The sequence below is a fragment of the Panthera leo genome, chromosome A1 (assembly GCF_018350215.1).
Source record: "Panthera leo isolate Ple1 chromosome A1, P.leo_Ple1_pat1.1, whole genome shotgun sequence".
In the NCBI taxonomy this organism is placed as follows: domain Eukaryota; kingdom Metazoa; phylum Chordata; class Mammalia; order Carnivora; family Felidae; genus Panthera; species Panthera leo.
In genome coordinates, this window is record NC_056679.1 from 181294782 (window position 1) to 181317466 (window position 22685).

Below are 22685 nucleotides of genomic sequence, written 5' to 3' on the forward strand. Positions count from 1 at the left end.
AGACATGACATCTTAATCCCCTCCAAGTTTCTGCTGTGCCCAACCTTCCAGGATGTTTTTCCTTGTCACCAATGCCGAAAATCAGCAAGAGGGAAGAGGAAGGAATGAGACACTGAGTTATGAGAGCTAAAGTTCCTGGGCAATTGCCAGGAAGGTTAAGGCAACACAATCATATTAATGACTTTCTTTGGGAAACCTCTATTTTCATTTTTAGTATCACTTGAATGGATATATTCTTGGTGATTCATCCAAAGCTGTGGATTTTATTTTCCTCTAAATAAAGGAATAATCAATCAATAATAAATAATTTCCCTTTGTACATTTGAGTTCCAAGCAGAGACGGATTTCTTTTCAAAATTTCTTGATTCTACCCAGTGAGTCTTAGATTAAAAATAGCAAATGTGGGGCGCCTGGTTGGCTCAGTCAGTTGAGCGACCGACTTGGGGTCAGGTCACGATCTCACGGTCCATGAGTTCGAGCCCCGTGTCGGGCTCTGTGCTGACAGCTCAGAGCCTGGAACCTCCTTCAGATTCTGTGTCTCTCTCTCTCTCTGCCCATTCCCTGCTCATGCTCTGTCTCTCTGTCGCTCTGTCTCAAAAATAAATAATAAAACATTATTTTTTTTTAAATAGCAAATGTAATTTGGATGGCCATGCCCTCAGCCACCAAAATGCTTTACTAAATCAAAGTTTCTTCTCTCTGCAGTTGTATATATACATACATGTATGGTGCGTGTGTGTGTGTGTGTGTGTGTGTATATATACATACACATATATACATATATACATACACATATATACATATATACATACACATATATTCTTGAAGTAGTTGAATTCTGGTTCTAGTTTTGCAGCTACATAAATAAATAAGGTCAGATAAGTCACTTTACTCAATATTAAGATGATGAACTTAAATAATAGTTTTTAAGATTCCTTTCAGGCCTAAAATTAATATATTTTATGATGAACGTAATTATTACAATAAATATTTGCCTCAGTGATACTGCCATCCCATGCACTCTGCAATATGACATTTCTTACAAAGATCTGCCAAAAGGCAGATCACTGTGACACAAAGTTTAAGAAAAATGAAACCAAAATACAATTATCTCAGACAATTTAATTAATAATGATCTTATTAAGGAACAAATTCCTTTATTAATTCATTTTCTAATTCAACAAATGCATTTAGTTATCAATTCTAGTTTGATTTCTATTTTCCTTACACCCAAGTAAACTGAAAAAGAAGGATTCCTTCTCCTGAACTACAACAGAAGCACAGATTTGTCATAGTTAAATAACTCCAATTCTAGAGGTCCTAGTAGGTAAAGCCAAACATCTGGAAGCAACATATAAAATTCATATAGTTAATAAATGAGAATGAAACAAAGTATGGCATTTCCTTATTGTGTGGAAGAAACATCAAGTTCTCAATGGCCAACCAACCAATACTGTAGCTAAATTAAAACACAGAATGGAGGACTTCAAATCATATCTAGATTTTGCTTTCTAATACTGTTCTCAAACAAACAAAACTAACAATTCCCTTTGCAGAAATGGCTGACTCCAAGGCTGGAGCAGAAAATACACAAAAGCCTGGAGTATCCTGTAATATCAGAAAGTGAGAAAATGCTGAAAACAAAATAAAAACCCACAATGGTGGGTGTATGTCCCAGGGACTCAAGAGCCAACTAAGAACTCTCAGGGGCCAAACTGGAACACTATGGTCAACAAAGTAAATCAAGTAGTACTGACTTATAACCTAAAGTATAAAGTAAGTACCCAGGAGTCTGTATTGACATAAATGAAAAATGAATAAATAAATAAATAAATATAAAGAGAAACAACTCTCTCAAAACAGAAGGATTCCAAGTCATTTATGTGGACACTCTGCACTCAATGAAGTGGAATAGAACTTCGCACTCCCTAAGTGTAAGGTACTTTCTTTGAAACACTTCAAAAGAAATTCGTGTGTAGTACCCTTCTTTTAAAATGTACATTATAGAAAGGAAGACAAAAACAATAATTTTATAGTGAAGTACTTTTAAAAACACTAACTCGGTCAAATAATGATCAGGGTTAATATTAACAGTGATAAGTCATGTTGAAAGAATATGCTCTTGGGGCACCTTGGTGGCTCAGTCTGTTGAGTGTCTGACTTTGGCTCAGCCCATGATCTCACGGTCCATGGGTTCAAGGCCCGCTTCAGTGCTGACAGCTCAGAGCCTGCTTTAGATTCTGTGTCTCCCTCTCTCTCTGCTCCTCCCCTGCTCGTGCTCTCTCTTTCTCTCTCTCAAAAATAAATAAACATGAAAAAAAAAAGAAAGAATGTGCTTTTGATATGAGATGATGAGAAAGGCACTTTTACCTCTATATCCCTCCTACTAAAATACATTACCACACTCTAATGAGGAGAAAAATATCGGACAAATCTCAACCAGGGCTGTTCTATAAAATACCTGACCAAAACTCCTTAGAACTGCCAAGGTCATCAAACATAAGGAAAGTCTGGAAACTGTCACAACCAAAAGAAGCTAAAGAAGATAGGACTACTAAATATGATGTGGTATTTTGCATAGGATCCTGGACCAGAAAAAGGACATTAGGGGAGAATGGAGAAAATCTGAATTAAGTATGAACTTTAGTTAAAAATAATGTATCAGTATTGGTCCGTTAATTGTAACAATGTGCCATACTACTGCAAGATTTTAATAATAGGAAAAATTAAGTATGGGGTATACAGGAACTCTCTGTACTATCTTTGCAATAATTCTATAAAATAAACATTTTAAAAGCTTAAATCATTTTAAAATAGAAAAGTTTATTTAAACATTTTGCTCCAAATGTGTTCTACTATGTCATTCTATCCAGAAAAAAAAAAAAAAAAAAAAAAAAAAAAAGAGAGAGAGAGACAAATAAAAGTGATAGAAAAGTGGAAAATTATCAGTATTTAGGGAGATGAAGTGGAGATACTATTTGGTTAAACATAAATTTTACTTTGTTTCTTTCATTCTTTCTTTCTTTTTTTAAACCACAGGTAAATTAGCCAAATAATGTCTCAACTGTAACTTAGCCCCCAATCACAGGTGCCACTCTTTGGTTAAGAATAAGAGATCTATAGGTTATCTTAAACAATTACATGATTACTCCTTCATGAAATTTAGGACAGAATGTTCCTTCAATAATCTGAAATGTGAAATACTTCATAAAAGTTCATGTACTATCTTCATATGAATCATTTAACAGGGTAGTAGTAACCAGATGACTGAAATGTTCACAGAAAATTCAAGAAACAACAAAAAAAAGCAGTTAAATTTATTCTTTGCTGAAAGAGGTACATGGTTCAGTTTAAAAATATCAAATAAATAAATCTAGTGATATCGTGACATTTTGAGGGGAAAAAAATACTTCAGCAGGAGCAAGAAAGGAAAGATAATTTACTCTTAGGACAAACCAACAGACTAATTGTTTGACTAATAGATACTGAGCTAAAATGAAATAAAATCCTATTTCTAATTTTAAAACATAAAAATGGAAGGAAAAAAAAAAAACCAAACAAACCATGCAATTAAATTAGAACAACTCAAGGAGGAGCTTGCCATGACCTGTTCAAGAAGAAATGGCACACACCTATCACTTATCTAAAGTTAGACCCAAACAAGAATAGCAGAGACCCAGGAAGCTCACTGACAATATCTTCAGGGATGGCCTCATACTGAATAAGAATCTGTAGTGTGTCAGCAGAACTGCCTCCATTTTGCAAACAGAGAGGGAACAGAGGAAAGATGAGGAGTGACAGATGAGCAGGTTCCCATTTCTACATCCTTCTTACTTGCCTTTTTTAGAACCTTGTTGAAATAATCTTTTTTTCTTAAAAAAGCCTATTCAGGAATATTTTAGGTTATAAATCTTGACAGTATTTACTAACAATTTTTAGAGCACATAAGTTTAATAATTTGCCAATATAATTAATATGGCTTATGCCATTGTAGCACCAATCCACCAACATGCACTACATTATTTCGACAGTGTCATTCTCAAAGTCTATATTCAGTCAAACTTTATCAAAAATATACTATGTGCTATAGACTGAATTGTGTCCTCCCTCTCAAATTCATATGTTTAAGCCTGGATCCTCCATGGGCTTAAATTAGACACAGGGCATTGAAAGGGATGGCTAAGTTAACATGAGGTCATAAAGGTATGGTCCTGATGCAATAGAACTGGTACCCTTAGAATAAGATGAGACACCAGTGGTCTCTCTCTGCTATGTAAGTACACAGCGAGAAGGTAGCTATCAGAAAGGTGGAAACAAAAGCTCTGAACCAGAACCCAACTCTGCTGGAATGCTTATCTTAGCTTCTGGCCTCCAAAGTCCAAGAAAATAAACAAGTTTCTGCTGTTTAAGCTACCCAATCTATGGCATTTTGTTATGACCATTTAAGGTAACTAATATTATATAGGCAACTTAGAGTGGTCTCTGTGTAAGTGGGGTTTTCTTCCTTCTTTTCTGGGGGGGAGGTGGGTTCTCTTCCTTCAAGGTATATGGTAAAATTGTACTTCCTAAACCTCTCTTACAAATAGGAAAAAACATCTGATATATTTCAACCAGTGAAATGTCATCATGACTGACATTTGTTAATTTCAGTGAGCATCTTTAGTAAGAAATCAAGCATGATTATCCATTTTTTTTTTTTTTGCCTCTGCAAATGCAGTGTTCCAGATGTTCAAGTCTTTATCAGCTATATGAGTGAGGACCATGAGAAGCAAAGTCCCTAGTCAACCCACAATGGACACAGTGTGATTTAGAAATAAACTTGTGGGTTTGTTTTTATGTTTATTTATTTTGAGATAGTGACAGAGAGTGTGCAAGTGGGGGAGAGGCATGAAGAGGGAGAGAGACAGGGAGAGGGCGAGGGAGAGGGAGAGGGAATCCTAAGAGGCTCTGCACTGTCAGTGCAGAGCCTGATGTGGGGCTTGAACTCACGAACCATGAGCTCATGACCTGCGCCAAAATCAAGAGTCAGATGCTTAACCGACTGAGCCACCCAGACGCCCTTAAACATGTGTTGTTTTAAGTCACTGACACGTTCCATTGCTAACTGAAAGCAAACTTAGTTCTGCAGGGGAAAAAAAGTAAAGAAAACAAGCAAGCAAACAAACAAAAAAAACTTAGCCCTATAGGAGGGAAAAAAGAAAAGCAAACAAGGAACTTTGTAATTCTCTCTTGTAGCTCATGGAATAACCACTGCAAGCATATATATTACAGATACAATACTAAATACAAATGATTAACCTTTGTAACAACCTAAAGTGTTTCTAACTATCAACTGATATGATAACCTACTGGGAAAGCACAAAATGTTATTTTTGCATTAACATTTTATTAAAAATATCTATCCAGATCCAAGATAATTTTGGAATAGCATTTCAATTTCATCTCATCTTGTTGAACATTATTTGCAAAGTCTTTATTATTTATAAAGGTAAACAGAAGATTAATCTTACTTGATTTATGATAAAACATCCTGACACGTATTGAGATTGACATTCAAATTGGTCATATTTGGGGGTGCCTGGGTGGTTCAGTTGGGTTCAGCATCCAACTCTTGATTTGGGCTCAAGTCATGATCTCACGGTTTGTGAGTCTGAGCCCTTCATCAAACTTTGCACTGACAGTGGGAAACCTGCTTGGGATTCTATCTCCCTCTCTCTTTATGCCCCTCTCCTGCTTGCAGTCTTTCTCTCTCTCTCTCAAAATAAATAAATAAACTTAAAAGAAAAATAAATTGGTCGTATTTTGGTGTGAACCTTTTATATTCCCAAGGTTAACTTAGTCTCCTTCCTCATTGCCACTTTCTGACATCACCTCACCATTGTGAACAACCTACGTCACCCTCAGTGGCCACATTATTTTGTGACATCAATTCTTTACACACTGAGCTTCCTCTGCCTTGAAGTTTTTGTATCCCCCCATTCACAACTGGATGATGACTATTCATTCTATAAGATTCACCCTGCATGTCAACTGCTCTGAAAAATCTTGATCAAAATCTCCACCAAAAATTACCTCCTTCTTTACATTCCCAAATCACTTTGTGGCTACCTTTATTATAGCATGTATTCCCCTTAATTATAATTTACCTGTTAATGTGTCTGTTCATTTTATTTTTAAATTCTAAGTGAGCTGAAAACATCTCTCACTTACTGAATTAATGTAGCTACAATATACTTGTGGAATGATTGGGTGAAAGTGTAAAATTAGAAATTGTTTCTGCCTGAAAATGTTGGATACTGAATAAAGTATACTCATGTTCATAATGTTTAGTTTAGTTTCTTTTTTTTTCCTTAATTGTCAAAGGGAAACAGGTTGCAAGCTCACCTGCTTTTATTTTTCTTGTTTCTGTTCTGTTACACATGCTTTTATAACACAGGAAGTTTAGGTATACTAGCATTTTAATTTGCTGGACTATGCTTTGTAATCACTGATTAGAAAGAATACAAGGAGCCTTAGAAGTCTCTACGGTTCTGTCCAAATTCCCCTTTGCAAACTTCTGATATGATTTATATTCCTCAGGTAATAAAGGAGCTTTCCTCAACTTTCTTCACAGCCAGGCTACTGAACCTCTTCATTCTCCATCTGTACCACTCCTGTGGGCAAGAACAAAAGCAGAAAAAAAAAAAAAAAAAGCTGGGGAATAGAGATGCCTTTTCATGCTCTTAATCAAAGGTCTGTAGCTGCCTGAACTTGGCCTACACTCCAACCAGCTCTCCCAAGTAGGGACGGTCCAGATCAGCTGGCTACAGTGGCCAGCAAAAACAGAGGAACTACAAATTACTGCACCCACTCTATATCCTAGTTCTCCACTCTGACAAAACAACAACAACAATGACAACAACAAAAAACAAAAACACACACAGAAATCAAAAGGACTGACATCAGATGAGAGGGTGGAGAGACTATTGTGGGTGCAAGTACAAGTTTACATCTGTTGCAGTTTGGGAGTGGGGAGAAATGTATTGAAAACTCTTTAGGGGGCAGCACCGCACAGGTGTTGGCATTGGTAAGATGGGGGTTAAAATTAAACTCCATCACTTGTGAATGTCAAGAAGTTACTTCACCTGATAAGCCTTCATTTCTTCATTTCTGAAGGTGAAGGGATCGTGATAGCTCCCCAGTTATGCTTGAGTTGACTCAGAGAGGTGTTGAACACAGCATGTGGCACACGGATCACACCTCACTCCCTTTGAGGCGTATATGTGTTATTTGGCCCCTTAGATGAATATACAGGATCAGAGCCTTTGTTATTAATAACCATTGGCATTAAACTAGCGACTAATAATAGTTTCATTGGTTTGATTTGTAGGGATAATATAGGAAAATAGCTGGGATAGAATTTGGAAGAGGAGAATTTGAGGCATGGCTTAACCTCTAAGTAGCTGTATTATGATTCACAAGTCTGTCTTCTAGTTTCAATTTCCTCATCTTTACACTAAAGGGGTTAAAGCAATTGGTCTCATGTATAGCACTAATGTTTGACTCTCTTGGATAAGCCAGATTCTCTTACGTTGCATGCAAAATGAAATAGTGAGAATAATGGAGGTGGAAGGGAGAGGGCATGTTCACAAACAGGTGTCACACAGCAGAAGGGTGCTGGTCAACCAAGTTAAAATAGGCAAGCAGTGTTCACAATAACTTGAGAGGCTCTAATTTGGCAACACACAAGTTGAATTTCTATTCAACAATAGATTTTGTCACCTTTCTCTTCTGTTACATTTTTAACCTCTAAGCCCTGCACAAATTTTGATTTCAAAAGACAAAGAGGGCTTTGGTGACAACTGCAAAATGCTTGCAAATCATTGCAATTCAATTCAGTGCCTTTTTTAAGATATCAGCAGAGATTTCCACTACAAATAACATGCCCATGTATCATAAGAGGAGCCATTACTATGAAAATGAAATGTACCGACAGCATGTTAACACAGAGTTACAGGGCTAAAAGAGATTATAAGCACAATGGAAGAAAGGAATCAAAAAAAAAAAAAAAAAAAAAGGGAAGGGAAGAGGAAAAGGAAAGAAAAAGGAGAGAAGGAAAAGAAAGGAGAGGACAAGTCATTACTGAATGGGAATTCCTAGAACAGTAAATGAATTGTCTGTTTGGCCAAGTCTAAAAAGTGGCACTTAACTCCAACTTTCAGAGAGAGATGGGGCTCACGCATATGCTACTTATTAATTTTATACCATGAAATGTATGTGAAAATAAATTGATTTTATTTTCAAAACACAAACTTTTAATATTAACATTGAAGGCATATTTTAAAGTTCCTCAAGTACCTTTAAGGAATTTTAAGAAAGTTTCACTGTTCTTAAATAATTCAAATGGTGGCTATTGGTATGTTTAAGGTTAGTTGATGTTTTTAAGTTTGGTTAAGATCATGGGGCCAGAATGTAACTTCTTGGGCTATAATGCAACTCCATTATTTTGTTTGTTTAATTCCAGTAAAGTTAAAATATAGTGCTATATTAGGTTCAGGTGTGCAATAAAGTGAGTCAACAATTCCATACAACACGCAGTGCTCATCACTTAAAATGTACTCTTAATCCCCTTCACCTATCTCTCCTATTCCCCTACTTGCCTCTTCTCTGATAACCACCAGTTGCTCTCTATAATTAATAGTCTGTTTTATTGGTCTCTTTTATTTTTTCATTTGTTTTGTTTGTTAAATTTGACACATGAGTAGAATCATATGGTATTTGTCTTTCTCTGACTTTTTTCATTTAGCATTTTACCCTCTAGATTCAACCATGCTGTTACAAATGGCAAGATTTAATTCTTATTTATTACCGAGTAATATTCCAAGGTGTGTATGTGTGCGTGCGTGTACACACACACACACACACACACACACACACACACACACACACACACACACTACATGTTTTTATCCACTCATCTGTCGATGGACACTTGGGTTACTTCCATATTTTGGCTATTGTAAATAAAGCTGCAGTATACATAGGGGTCCATGTATCTTTTCAAGTTAGTGTTTTCATATTCTTTGGGTAAATACCCAGTAGTGGAATTACCAGACCATATGGTAATTCTATTTTTAATTTTTGAGAAAGATCTACACTGTTTTCCATAGCCAACTCTGCTCTTTTCTGACTGTGCGAACTTCAGCAAGCTTCATCTTAGCTTTCTCATTGTCAAATGGAGATAATCAAAGTATTCCATTCACAGGTTTTGGTGAAGTAATAAATAAAACAATTCATAAAAGCACTTGACATAGTAGGCACATAGTACGTAGTCAATAAATATAAGCTGTAATTATTAGTAGAGCTCAAAACACTTTAAAATGCTATATATTTTGTGATAAAATATGTATGCACATCAACTCATAATCAGATTCAGAAAAGATAAAGTATATCACTGACTTAATAACTTTATTATAACTCCATTGAAACTATTTACTCCAACACAGCCACCATATAGAGTAAAGCCAAGGTAACCATTGGACTACTAAGTCTAGAAGGTGAGGTGTGACACAGATTTTCTAAAGCTCCTTGATTTTTGAAGGGACCAAGCTTATTCCAGCCTTGCTCTTCTGAGTCTTACCTTTTTAAAAAAGTTTATTTATCTGAGTGATACAGTGAGCATGCCCATGTGTGAGCTGGTAGGGGCAGAAGAGGGAAAAAGAGGATCCCAAGCAGGCTCAGCACTATCAGCACAGAGCCTGATATGGGGCTCCAACACACAAACCTTGAGATCATGACCTGAGCCAAAATCAAGAGTCAGACACTTAACCAAGTGACATCCCCAGGTGCCCCTAGAGTCTAACTTTTAAAGACATTATCTTCCCCACCATGCAAGTGTATCTACATCCCCCACCATGGAGCAAAGGGGCAATAATATCAAATATATCCACACAACCACAAACTAGAAACAGTCTCCCATCTCTTTCCAACCCCACTGGAAGTAGTCTATCCAGTGCTAGCACCACGAAGCAGCCCTGAAAGAATGTGCCTTATATTACCTGGTCCAAGGACACAGAAAATAGTGATAACTCCCAAACTCTTTGCAGTTATTTTTTAGTTAAAAGAATCAAAGAGGTTGGGAGAAAGGATCTCTGGTAAAAAATGTCTAAAATATTTATTTTTCTAATAAAAATAATGATCTTTATATTAATAATAACAACAACAGCTACCACTTAAAATATATACTAGGTATGGGGTGCTTGGGTGGCTCAGTCCATTAAGCTTCTGACTTGGCTCAGGTCATGATCTCACCACTCGTGAGTTTGAGCCTCACGTTGGGCTCTGTGCTGATAGCTTAGAGCCTAGAACCTACTTCAGATTCTGTGTCTTCCTCTGTCTCTGCCCCCAGGTTGCTGTCTGTCTCTCAAAAATAAATCAACATTAAAAAAATTTTTGGGGGGCGCCTGGGTGGCTCAGTTGGTTAAGCGACTGACTTAGGCTCAGGTCATGATCTCACGGTTCGTGAGTTCGAGCCCCACGTCAGGCTCTGTGCTGACAGCTCAGAACCTGGAGCCTGCTTTGATTCTGTGTCTCCTCTCTCTGCCCCTCTGCCTCTGGAGCTCTGTCTCTGTCTCTCTCTCAAAAATAAACATAAATTTTTTTTTCAAGTTAAAAAAAAACTAGGTTTTTCTTTTAATTTTTTTTTAACGTTTATTTATTTTTGAGACAGAGAGAGACAGAGCATGAACGGGGGAGGGTCAGAGAGAGGGAGACACAGAATCCGAAACAGGCTCCCGGCTCTGAGCTGTCAGCACAGAGCCCGACACGGGGCTTGAACTCACGGACCGCGAGATCATGACCTGAGCCAAAGTCGGCCGCCCAACCGACTGAGCCACCCAGGCGCCCCAAACTAGGTGTTTCTTTAATGAATTTATCTAAAGGTTACATCATTAAACAACCTTACAGTGCTTGTAGGGGTCCCACAGCTAGAAATTGATGATACCATAGCCCTGAAGCCACTAGGATGTTCCCTGTCCCATTTTCTTTGATTTGCCCTAATAATCCATTAGGAATTCAGCCTAGTTTTCTTGTTCCTCAGCAAAGGCTTTATCCAATTACTTTTCATCTCCTCGTCCATTTTACTTACTGCCTCTATCACTGATACAAGAACTGCCTCTATCACTGATACAAGATTTCTTTTATCTTTGTTAATGACCTATTGCTTCATTTTGGAGTTTCTATTGCATGCACAGTTATTTCTGGAGTTTAAATTCACATCCATTTCGTCCAGAGTGTCACATTGCCTTAAAAAAAAATCCTCACCTGGTTTTACACTTGTATTTGCACATAATTCAGAAGATGAGTTTGTCTCCTCAATTTGGGACTCAGCCATGCCTGTATGCAGTACCTTCTATTCCTGGCTTCCTTGATAAGTGTGTCTCTATAGAATATTATTATTTTACTGCAATGTGTAGGACATGAAATATACAAGATAACTAACTGAATCAACAACGCTGAAAGACTATTCATAACTACTCAGATGTTCAGTGCTTCCATTTTCACTGTTGAGCTAATTAGTTTTTTTTTTGTGTGTGTGTGATTAGTGTTTATGAACTCAACCCAGTACAAGCAAATAAAATACTGCACAGGATATTTCTGAAGTGATAGGTCACATTAAGAATCCTATGGAATGAATGCAAGCTACTCATGGGGATGGAACTGGGGCAAAGCCAAACGTCCCGTGCCAGATAAAATTCTCCTCTCCCGACCATCTCCCATGCAATACTGAAGCCTCCGGTTCAGTTGTCACAAAGCTGTTATCCAGGGAACAAAGCCTGTTTCTGTTGAGGCGAGTGTAGCTACCAGCAACGGAGCCCTCACCATGATTCAAGTGCAGTTTAGACGTGCTAGAGGCAAAGGAAGCAATTTTCACAAAGAATAGCAGGAGCTATCTATACAAATGTAGAACAACATAAAAAAGCATAAAAGGTATTGATAATTAATTTAAAATACCATAAGGAAACCATAGCTAGAGTGAGGGGAAAAATAGAGCCTCAACAAAGACAAACAGAACTGCTGAAGCCATGAAAGAAAGTGCCCCAACACTCTGGACTGCAATTGCAACGCCCAAATTTTTTCCTGTAATTATGGTTCTACTTATCCCATCTTAGATTCATAGAAAAACTTGAGTGGATAGGGAATTATGTCATGCTGGGAATATAGAAATAAGTTTGAACAAATTGCCCATTTGTGATTATTTAAATAAAACATCATAATTGGAATATGTTGGTCGATGAAGGCAATTTTTTTTCCTTCTTTCTCTTTTGTATAAGAACAATACACTAAATGCTATCTTGATTTTTTTTAACTGCATTTCTGTAAATACAGTATTTAATGCCAGGTGCCCCCTCAATTTTACATTGTGATAGGCTACATAAAAGGAGGAGTAAATGCACTCCAAGTTGTTTTCCACACCACTTGGGCTCTGACAAGTCATTAAGAACATTCTCTGCTTGTGTATTGTCTTCCATGATAATTATATGCAGCTTGACTCAGTGGTACTCACATATAATGGGTCTCACTTTTATCACTTTTATTTCAACTATGGTTCACTTGTTACTTATGTTTATATTCGCTGCTTTCACAGACTCTTTAAAAATATATCTCCCAAATGGAAGAGGTTCTCCTTCTCTTTTACCCCAAAACAAATTATACTCCCTTTTGCTCCCAACAAAGAAAAGATAGTTTTTGGTTATCGAATAATGATAGAACTTTCTGTACTGAGTTTTTTCTCAGATGTGCCTAAAGAGGTGTAGATGCCCTGCATCATCACTTCTGCAGGCACACACATGCATCCAGGAAGGTTAAAAGGGCTTGGTCTTATATCCTTAGGCACCATCTGTCTTTCAATCCTGAAAAAGTCCCTAGTTGACAGGATTTTGCAGCTTTTAGATAGATATTTTTGAAATAATTTCTTATTTCAACTAGCATTTGGTAGAATCAAATGAGTTATTTTCTTTTCATAATATCCTTCAACAGATAATAAATGGAAAGCATGATGTAAATGCCCACTGTGAGCAAAGTTTGGGTCTACACACTGGAGGAGACCTGAAGAAGAATGCAGTCGAAACCCTGCCCTCAAAATTAAGGTGAAGACATAGATAAAAACATATGAATGTTAAAAGTGCCAGAAAGATGCTGTGGAGCCTAAATGTTATAGGAACGGTGAGAAAGCAGAAATGATGGTGGGTAGGGGAAACACACGCCACAGCTGACCCTTTGTTCTCAGATTTAGACAGGAGCATGAAGGAATTAAACCACCTAAGCCAGCTACTATTTTAGGTCTTAGATCTTGTTGGCCAATGCTTGGTGAGTGGAAGCAATAGATGTCCATAGATGCCCAGCTTCTGCTTGAATCTCTCCTGTGACAGGGAGATCACTCTGTCACAAACTCTACTTCTCTGCATTTTGAAAGCTATTTCCTATGTGGCATTGGAACTATGTGAATATTCTACTTCTACCCCAGAGGTTACACAGTTTATACCTATGTGGCCAAGAGCATGAGATCTGCAGTAAGAGATAATGGGTTCAAATGCAGACCTTGAAGACAACTCTCTGGTGTCCTCTTTCCATGATGTTCTTGTATACCATAAGGTAATAATAATGTTTAGAGAAGTGACATGCTCAAGATCTCATATCTCATTAATGACAGAAATACAGTAAGAACTGAGATATCTGAAAAATCTGGTGACTTTGTCATTATGAAACAATTCAGGAAAATTCTAAGCTTTTAGCCAGGAAGATAACATGTGTTGTTCCCCCTCCACCATAACAAGTAGTACCACAGGATTTAAGGTAGATTTTAATATTCCTAATGATTAACTGACTCAAATTCTTGGTTAGAAATTAGGGATATGAAAAACTAAACAAATTGTCTTAATGAGAAAGCAGCTCATTCAAACCAACAGTGGTCACTACTCTAAGTAAGAACCCATGATTTCCATTCTCCATATTTATTTTTCTTCTTTCCATTTCCATTTTCAAAACTGAAGTTTGGCCATTGGATATACACCTTCTAGATGGTTTAATTCAGTAATTTCCTGGTAGATTCTTCCTAATTCCAAAGTCTACTCACTCCTACTTCCTCCTTCACACCATTCATCAAACTGTTAACATAAAACACAGAATAGAGTATGATACCTCCCTTCTCATGAACCCCAATTATCTATAGGACCATGTCTAAACCTGTTGGCAAGCTACTCAAGATTTTTTCGAGTAGGCCCAAATCTACTTACCCAAATCCTCCCTCAACTCACACTGAGAGGGGCTATTGTTGCACAAAGTCAATGAACACTTACTCCTTATATTCCAAATGGTCAATGAAGTTTAGCTATCATAACATTTATCCTGGAAGGCAAAAGTTCTTCCACAACAATTGTCATTTATTTATTTAGTCAACCAATGTGCATTGATCATTATTATAGACACTAGGGATATGCTAACAAAAAAATAAAAATAAAAACAGACCTAGTTCTCAATGAATTTCTCTTTTAATGGGGAAACAAACAAATAATAAATAAATAAATAAATAAATAAATAAATAAATAAATAAAATATATACTTTGTTAGATACTGAGAGATACTAAGAAGAAAAATAAAGAAGAAAGAGAAGATACAGTATACTGGAAAGGAGGGTTTGAATATTTAGGTTGACAACTTACCGGATGATCAACCAGGGAAGATCTCAGTGTGAAGGTGATATTTGAGCCAAAAGCCAAAGAAGGTGAAAGACTGCTTCAATTGTTTTTCAAGGGAATTCCAGGGATAGGAAGGGATAGCAAAGGCAAACACATTGCTGTGTTTTGTATTGTGGAAAGCCAGTATAACTAGTTCAGATTAAGAGGGGAAGACACTAGTAAGAAAATGAGTCCCAGATTCACATCTCTGTGAAGAGCATTTAGGGGTTTGTAGATCATATTGAGGGTTTTACGCTTTTCATTGAATGATGTGGAGGACTATTGGAAGGTTTTGAGCAGAAGAATATGTCTGATTTATTTAAAAAAACAGGGTTACACTTGATGCTGAGACAAGAACAACTCCGTTTTTACTTTGAACCTTGGCAGAAAGAAAATATGTCATCCCACTACATCTAGAGACTGTATCTGGAAAACCTTCGGATGCATCCATTTTTATCTATCTACACCCTCACTAGCTTAGCCTAAGCCACCATCATTTTTTATCTAATTTAAAACAGTATCATCATAAATGGTTTTCCATCATTAGCTCTTGTCCCCACTTAATCAATTCATTTTGCAGAAATTAAGATGATCAGTTTAATATATGAGGCCCTGCAATGACTTACCTATTGATTTAGAATATAACTTAATTCCTCATGGCCTGAAATGGCATATTGAATTGCTCTATTTCACCATGTTCTCCCTCTCTAATATCATCTCTGTGGCATTCTGAGGTATTCTAGAATTCTTTCCCATCTCTAGACCTTCACACAGTTGTCCCTCAACCTAGAGACTCCCCTTCCCCTCAGTCTTTTGAAATGATAATGCCTTCACTTTGTCCTAATGAAGTTGAAATGATAGTGTGTCAGGGAGGCTTTTTCTGAACATGCTATCTAAAGTATGTCACTCTGAGGACACCTGGGTGGCTTAGTCAGTTAAACGTCTGACTCTTGATTTCAGCTCAGGTCATGATCTCAGTGTTCTTGGGATCGAACCCCATGGTGAGCTGTGTGCTGACAGAATGGAGCCTGCTTGGGATTCTTTCTCTCCCCTTCTCTTCCTCTCTCCTTTCTCAAATAAACTTAAAAAAAATTAAAGTATGTCACTCCCTACTGTTCTGTTATAAACCATTCATTCATTCATTCATTCATTCAACTGATATTTATTAAGTGCCTATGTACCAAATACTATCTTATGTACCATTCTTTTCTCTTCATTGCTTTATTCTAATCTGTGACTATATTTCATATTCAATTCCTGCCTTCCCAACTGGACCCCAAACTCCATAAATGTAGGAGCCATGTGTGTTTTGTTCACCATGGCATTTTTTTTGTGATATGTGACAAGTAATCAAAAATATTTGTAGAATACATGAATAATGTTATTCAGAATTTGTTGGTTTCTCCTTTAGGCTTCTACAGTAGAAATTAATTCATTAAAATTTCATATCTCAGGTAATTATCAATAGCTCTTTCTTCAGTAGGATGTAGCTAATCTGAGATATAAACGATTTCTTTATCATTACTGTTTCTTTCAAAAAGCCTAGCTTAGTAGTTTCATAAGTATAAACACTTCTTGAATTGAAATGATGACGGAGTAGAGCTTTGAGGTTTTCCCCAGTATCTCAACTTGACTTTATTCTGTTTTAAAAGGGTATGTATAAAATTACTAAGATTATTGGTCAGTTCCAGAAGTATAACAACAAACCAGATGCACTTTCCATGCTTCAAGTCTAAGGGCTTCCCATTATAATTTCAAAAAGTACTGAACTATGGCCTCTAAAAGCCTATAAAATATATCCGGCTTTCTTCACCAAATTCATCTCGTAGGATAATTTTCCTCCCTCATTCACAAAGGTCCAGCCACATTGGTCTTTCTCTAATCATGAACTACGCTGAACACCTTCCCTCCTCAGGCTGGTCCACTGACCATTCCTCTACCCAGAATGCTCTTCACCCCTATCTCCACTGCACAGGCTTCTGCTTCTCCTCCAAGTTTCAGTTCAAATGTTACCTTTTCAGATAGGTCTTTGCAGAAAGCTCAGTCCTTTACTTACTCCTCACCATAGTGCTGTTTAAGTTCTCTATTATTTTTTTTTCCTTAATACCACTGAGATTATCTTATTTATTTGTAAATTCATGGTTGATGTCTCCACCATAGAATATAATGTTCAATGCAGCACAAATCTTGGTTTGTTCACTGTTACTTACCAACTTCTGTGTCTAGATCAATGCCTGGCACATAGTTGAATGTACACAACAAGTATTTGTGGAATGAATGAATTCGTGCATGCATAATGAGCATACTCCATTAGCATTTATTATAAATAGTTGGCCAATGTATAGCTCTTGAACTGTGTGTAAGCCAAAATCCACAAGACATAATTAAGAACAGGAGTAGAACAATTCTCAACTCTAATCTGGAAGTCATATAAGTGTTCCTGGATGAGATGTTACTTAAGGAAGAGTGGAGATTTCCTGAAGTAAAGGATGATGGACTCTAATCTGGGCAATTAGTTACTAGATTTGAAGAATTGGGCTTTTCTCCTCTCTAGGTCTCTAAGAACTAGCACACTTCCTGGCTCAAAGAAAATCTACAATAGATGCTTGTTGAATTGATCTGAAATTAGAACAAAAACCTGCACTAGGACATTTGCTGCTATAAACTCCGGCATCACTCAAACTATATTTAAACCATGTTTACTTATTTATAAGTATCATTTAAATAGATGAATATAAATTCTTGTCAGCTAATTTCCAGTGATTTACTGAAATGCTCTATTTCAAAATGTCAAGTGGCCATTAGCAGTAAACCTCCAAGAATTTATCTGCCATAATATTCCTACTTAAACATTGTCATTGCATTACTTCATTTTATCGGTTTATTTTAAAAAATCTTTCTGAAATCATTGAAAGTTTCTAATAGCAATTCATTTTCAATTTAAGGTGATTAAAATACATAGAGCAGAAATGGAAGGGAAACCCTCTACAGGGATACTAAACATCATTATACCTAATTGCCAGTAGGGGCTGCTAAAGCCAGGCATGTACTTGAATTCATAAGAGTGAAAGGCACAATTTTTGAAATTTGATATCTTATGCCAAATTAGGGAAATTCAGTCCATCTCAACCCTTCTGGAGAGTTAGAGAGAAGTTATTTGGCACCTCACTAAATTCATCTTGTTTCCTTTACTCAGTAACTTATTTCAATCATCTTTCTTAAGATATATTTACCTTGTCATTCCAATATGATTAATATCTCAAAGCATTACATATAAAACGACAAACACAGTCATATTTATTATCTTTCTCTTTTATGTTTATTTATATAATTTTCTTTGGTTCTATCCAAACACAGCGTGAGCCAAATAACTGTTAATTCTCCTATTTAGGTCTTTTTAAATGAGCAGATAAAGAAGGATGGAATCCTATACACTCCCATATCTGCAGTTCACACTTTTATGATTAAATTAGAGTTTTCCTGGGAGAATCTCATGTCCGTGATTATGAGCTCAAAATGTATAGGTTAGAGTATTGAGAGAAAATACCTATCCTTCTTTAAGTAGAGACTTAATTGGCAAAGAAGAATCACTGCTTCTGAGGAGTACAGATTGTGAGATAGAAAGTAATCACATATGTGTCTCTGTACTGCTATTTGTAAATTTTAAATCTTAACAACAGTGTGCTCCTCTCCTAGAATGCATACAGCTCTATCACTCAAAACTAAGTTGTACAATTGAAAGGTGAATGAAAGCTACAAAAGACTCATATAATGGCTAACATTGAGTTCCTACCATGGACCAATCACTGTTTTCAGTACTTTCCATAGTCTATGTCTAATCTCCACAACAACACTTCAAGGTAAATATTATCTTCACTTCACCATGAAAACCTGGACTTACAGTTGGGTGACCAACTTACTCAAGGTCACAATCTAATAGTACCATAGCTAAGAAGAATTCAAACTTAGATCTCTCAGACCATTATACAAAATGTTCTCTAACTTGATCTTGCATCAGAATAGTCAAGTGGGCCTGTTAAGACCCAAAATACTGGATCTTATCTCCATAGTTTCTGATCAGTTGGCCTTGGGTGGGGCCTGATGATGTGTACTTCTTTCAAGTTCAAAAGTAATGATGTTGCTGATCCCAGACCACATTTGGGGAATTATTGTCCTACATCATGCTCTTGGTTAGAATGTCAAGTCCTGGTAGTAAGATTAACTAAATACTGGTCTTATTCCAGAGTTTTGTATATAGTTAACATGAAATTTAAAATACATCAACATAACATTTATCAAAATATTTATAGATGTTATTTCTGGAATTTCAGTGAGTTTTAGCTTCGTTATACTCTTGTAAATTATTTGACTTTTAAAAATTGAGCACATATAATTTTTATTATTGGCAAATAGAAATCTGATTGCATTTTGGAAAAAAATAAAACAAACAAACAAAACCCTCAAAAGTGTGACATTTACAGAGGTGGTAGGATCTCAGCACCTTTCCTAGGGAGAATATACATACACACAGACACACATAGTATATACATACACACAATACATACACAAGTAGGAGCGTGCACATGCACGCGCGCACGCACACACACACCCTAATCTACAAAAAAAAAAAAAAGATAAAACCTTCAGTTTTCAGCCCAACCTGCTTAGTTGTCCCCAATAAATTCACTGTTTTAAATCTTACTTTCCTTATCTGTAGATTCAGAAGATTGGGCTAGAATCATAGTTAAAGGACTTTTAAAAGACTGGATAGTCTCAAAAGTTTAGTCCAGCTCTATATGCTATACTAATGTAAATCCTCCTTTCAGAATGTGAAGGAGAAAAAGGCCAAATATAAGTCACTTTTCTATGTGAGGGTCATTTAGATGAGACCAGAACAAACTGAAGGGTGTTGGACAAGGTGCTTAAAGTTGCGGGGCCACTTGGTCAAAATGCTTCCGCTACAGTTTTACATTTTTAAATGATATCATATTACATAATGATAGCACATGGCCATTTCTATTCTGCAAATTATGCCAGCTAAAGGAAATACCCTGGTATTTATGAGATGCTTAGTGCATCTGTCACCATGACCTTATGGCCCAAATCAAAGTGATCGGAGCTATTAAAATGATTTCCCTATTTGGCTGAATTTTAAAGACTATAGTTTTGAAGTCAGTGGCAGATGACCTACTAATGGTATTTAATGGTTCTCTCAACAAATTGTGAAGTACCTTAAATGACCCACTAGTTAAGTACATAAAAGGAAAATTCCAGCTTGAAACATCAAATCTTTCATTCCCTCCTGTTTTTCTTTTGGACAACAGCATTTTATTTTCCACCTTCAAGGAGGAATGGGGAGAGTAACAAAGGGAGTAAAAAGGGAATTAAAATTTCTTGAGCACTGATCTAAACATGTGATATGAACCATGGTATCTGATCTTCACAAAACCACAAAAGAAGAAAATTTTATCTTCATTTTGCAAATGAGGAAAAGGTGAAGAGAATTTACATAACTGAGGTCACATAGCCAGAGAGTACTGCTGTGAAATTTGAATGGCATCTATCTGAATCTAGAGTCCAAGTGTTTTCATGATGCTTCCCAGAAAGAGAAAAATGCTGACATTATGCCTCCATGATGTAGGTGGGTAAAAGGGACAAGATGGGACCCGGAATCTGCTAAAGCTGGGATGTAACACGTGGTGAGCCCTTCAGACATGCTCTTCGGGTTTCATGTTTGTGTTAGTTTATTTGTTTTTTACAAATGTTTTTCAGCACTTAAATAAATGAGCTCATGAACAAGTAAATCAAAGAGGATCGAGAAGTTATAAAAGCCAAGGCAAGAGATTCAATGTCCAGGCAGACTTTAAGGGGAAATAAACAAATAAAGGGTTAAACAGGAAATGCCACCTTGAGCTGAAATACAAGAAAACCATAACACAAAGAAGGCACAGATAACAGAATAAATTGCCCAAACTAGCCTTAGCTGCCTTTATTTCCTCTACCTTAGCAAACAACCTAATCATGGGCCTGGAAAGGAACAAGCAGTTGTCTGAGGAACCAAAGTCAAGGAAAGTTAGAGCAGACAAATTCCTGCCAAAGAATTTTGTCACCCTGGGAGTTGTGATAAGTCCTACAAGGCTCATGTCTGCAGAAGGGGAAAAAATGTCCCCACTCTACATAACATTAACTTCAGTATAACTTCTGGGTGATCCCTGCCTATCAGCCTCCACATAGAAAACAGGAAAAAGGCAAGAGAGAGAGACAGAGAGAGACAGAGACAGAGAGACAGAGAAGCTTGAAGAATAACTCCCATTTCTTTTCCCATCCTGGTGTGAATGTCCCTAAAATGCCCTATTATTTTTTTTTTTGGCCTGTTTTGATACATTGACCAAATAAATGAGCTTCCATTTTATTGTTGAATTAAATATTTTTCATTTTGTGAATATGGATCACAGCTAGAACTGTAATATAATTTCTGGTGAAGAGCATCAATTTTTTAAAATACAAGTCTTTTTGACTTATATAGCAATTTTCTAGTCTCTTCTCACTTGCAAGAAAGTTCCTTTGAAAATGGAGAATTTATTTCAGAGGACCTAAATAATCAGGAAGTAGGAACTGTTTATCCTAAGGAGGAGAGTTTAAAGAACAAAACAGGGAATCAGCATTGCAGATGGGTTTCAGATGTGTTTTTGTCATTATAGGAAGAGGTCCCTCTGAATATAAAAGGGATACTTGAAAATGAAGGTCTGAACAAACCCCAAAAGAAGTTCTTCCTATAGTGCTACACCCTGAGTGATCTGCCTCTGAGTCCACCCAAAGACAAGGCAAGAACTGGGATGTGTTTTAAGACGGGATTCATCTTCATATTTAAGAATCTGTTGATCCAGGTTTTTTTCCTGAATGAAGTCCGTTTCCTTTTTTGAATCCTAACTATATTTTGATGTTTTGGTTTTTGTACTGCCTAGAGCAGTTTTAATGCATCATTTTTTTTCATACATATTTTAGTTCCATTTGACTATAAGCCTATCCATTCAACAAACATTTTATTGAGTATCACCTATGTGCCAGAAGACAAACACTATTAAGATAGAATGAAGACTTGTATCTTACTTGATTTTGATTTTTCTTCATATGATTTATCTTCACATGATAAAAAGAAAATAACTTCTATTTCCTAGAGCTTCTGTTCGAATCAAATTAAATAATACAAGCTTATGGCCTGAAATATAGTAGTGTACAACACATTTTAACTATCATTTTTGCTAGCGGAGAGCCTACATATAATTCTAAATTATTTTCATAGTAAGATTCTGTAAGGCCTTTAAAACATGCAGATGGGTAAGTTGAGTCTGCTTTCGGTTTTCCCTCCATGACTTTCCTAGGCTGTATGGGTAAATGTAAATAACATAATTACATTTATGTAATGATCAATAATGATCATTGCTAACATGGCCTAAGGACTCCTAAATGCCAGGCAACAAGTGCCTCTGCATGTGGTTTTTTCATTTGACACTAACAACAGGCCAATATAAAGTACAGATGGTCCCTGACTTACAAGGGCTTGACTTAATAATTTTTCCACTTTCTGATGGTGAGAAAGCATTCAGTAGAAACCATACTTGAAATTTTGAATTTGGATCTTCTCCAGAGACAGTGACCACGAGGGGTAAAGCGCCAACACACTTATAACCATTCTGTACCCACACAACCACTCTGGTTTTCACTTTCAGTACAGCATTTGAAAAACTGAATGAGAAAGTCAACATTTTATTATACAATAGGCTTTGTGCTAGACGATAGTGCCCCAAACTGTGGGCTAATGTAAGTATTCTGAGGATGTTTAAGGTAGGTTAGGTTAGGCAACGATGGTCAGTGTATTAAGTACATTAAATGTATTTTCAACTTAGTGATATTTTCAACCTAATACGGGTTTATCAGGATGCACCCCCATGGCATCTCCATCCCGTGAGG

At 36.6% G+C, this 22685-nt stretch overlaps 1 protein-coding gene and 1 long non-coding RNA gene across 5 annotated transcripts in view; one reads left to right on the forward strand and one right to left on the reverse strand.

Moving 5' to 3' along the window:
• The window catches only part of TENM2 (teneurin transmembrane protein 2), a 938525-nt gene that overhangs the window by 888451 nt on the left and 27389 nt on the right, over window positions 1–22685 (reverse strand). The gene's annotated exons all lie outside the window — the stretch shown is intronic.
• LOC122224920 overlaps window positions 4282–22685 on the forward strand; it is a 47310-nt gene continuing 28906 nt past the window's right edge. For 2 of the 3 annotated variants that reach the window (XR_006205030.1, XR_006205033.1), the window contains exons 1-3: window positions 4282–4447; window positions 6580–6732; window positions 13018–13127. This is a non-coding gene — a long non-coding RNA (uncharacterized LOC122224920). The remainder of the gene's footprint in view (window positions 4448–6579; window positions 6733–13017; window positions 13128–22685) is intronic. The other variant, XR_006205031.1, reaches the window with a different exon arrangement.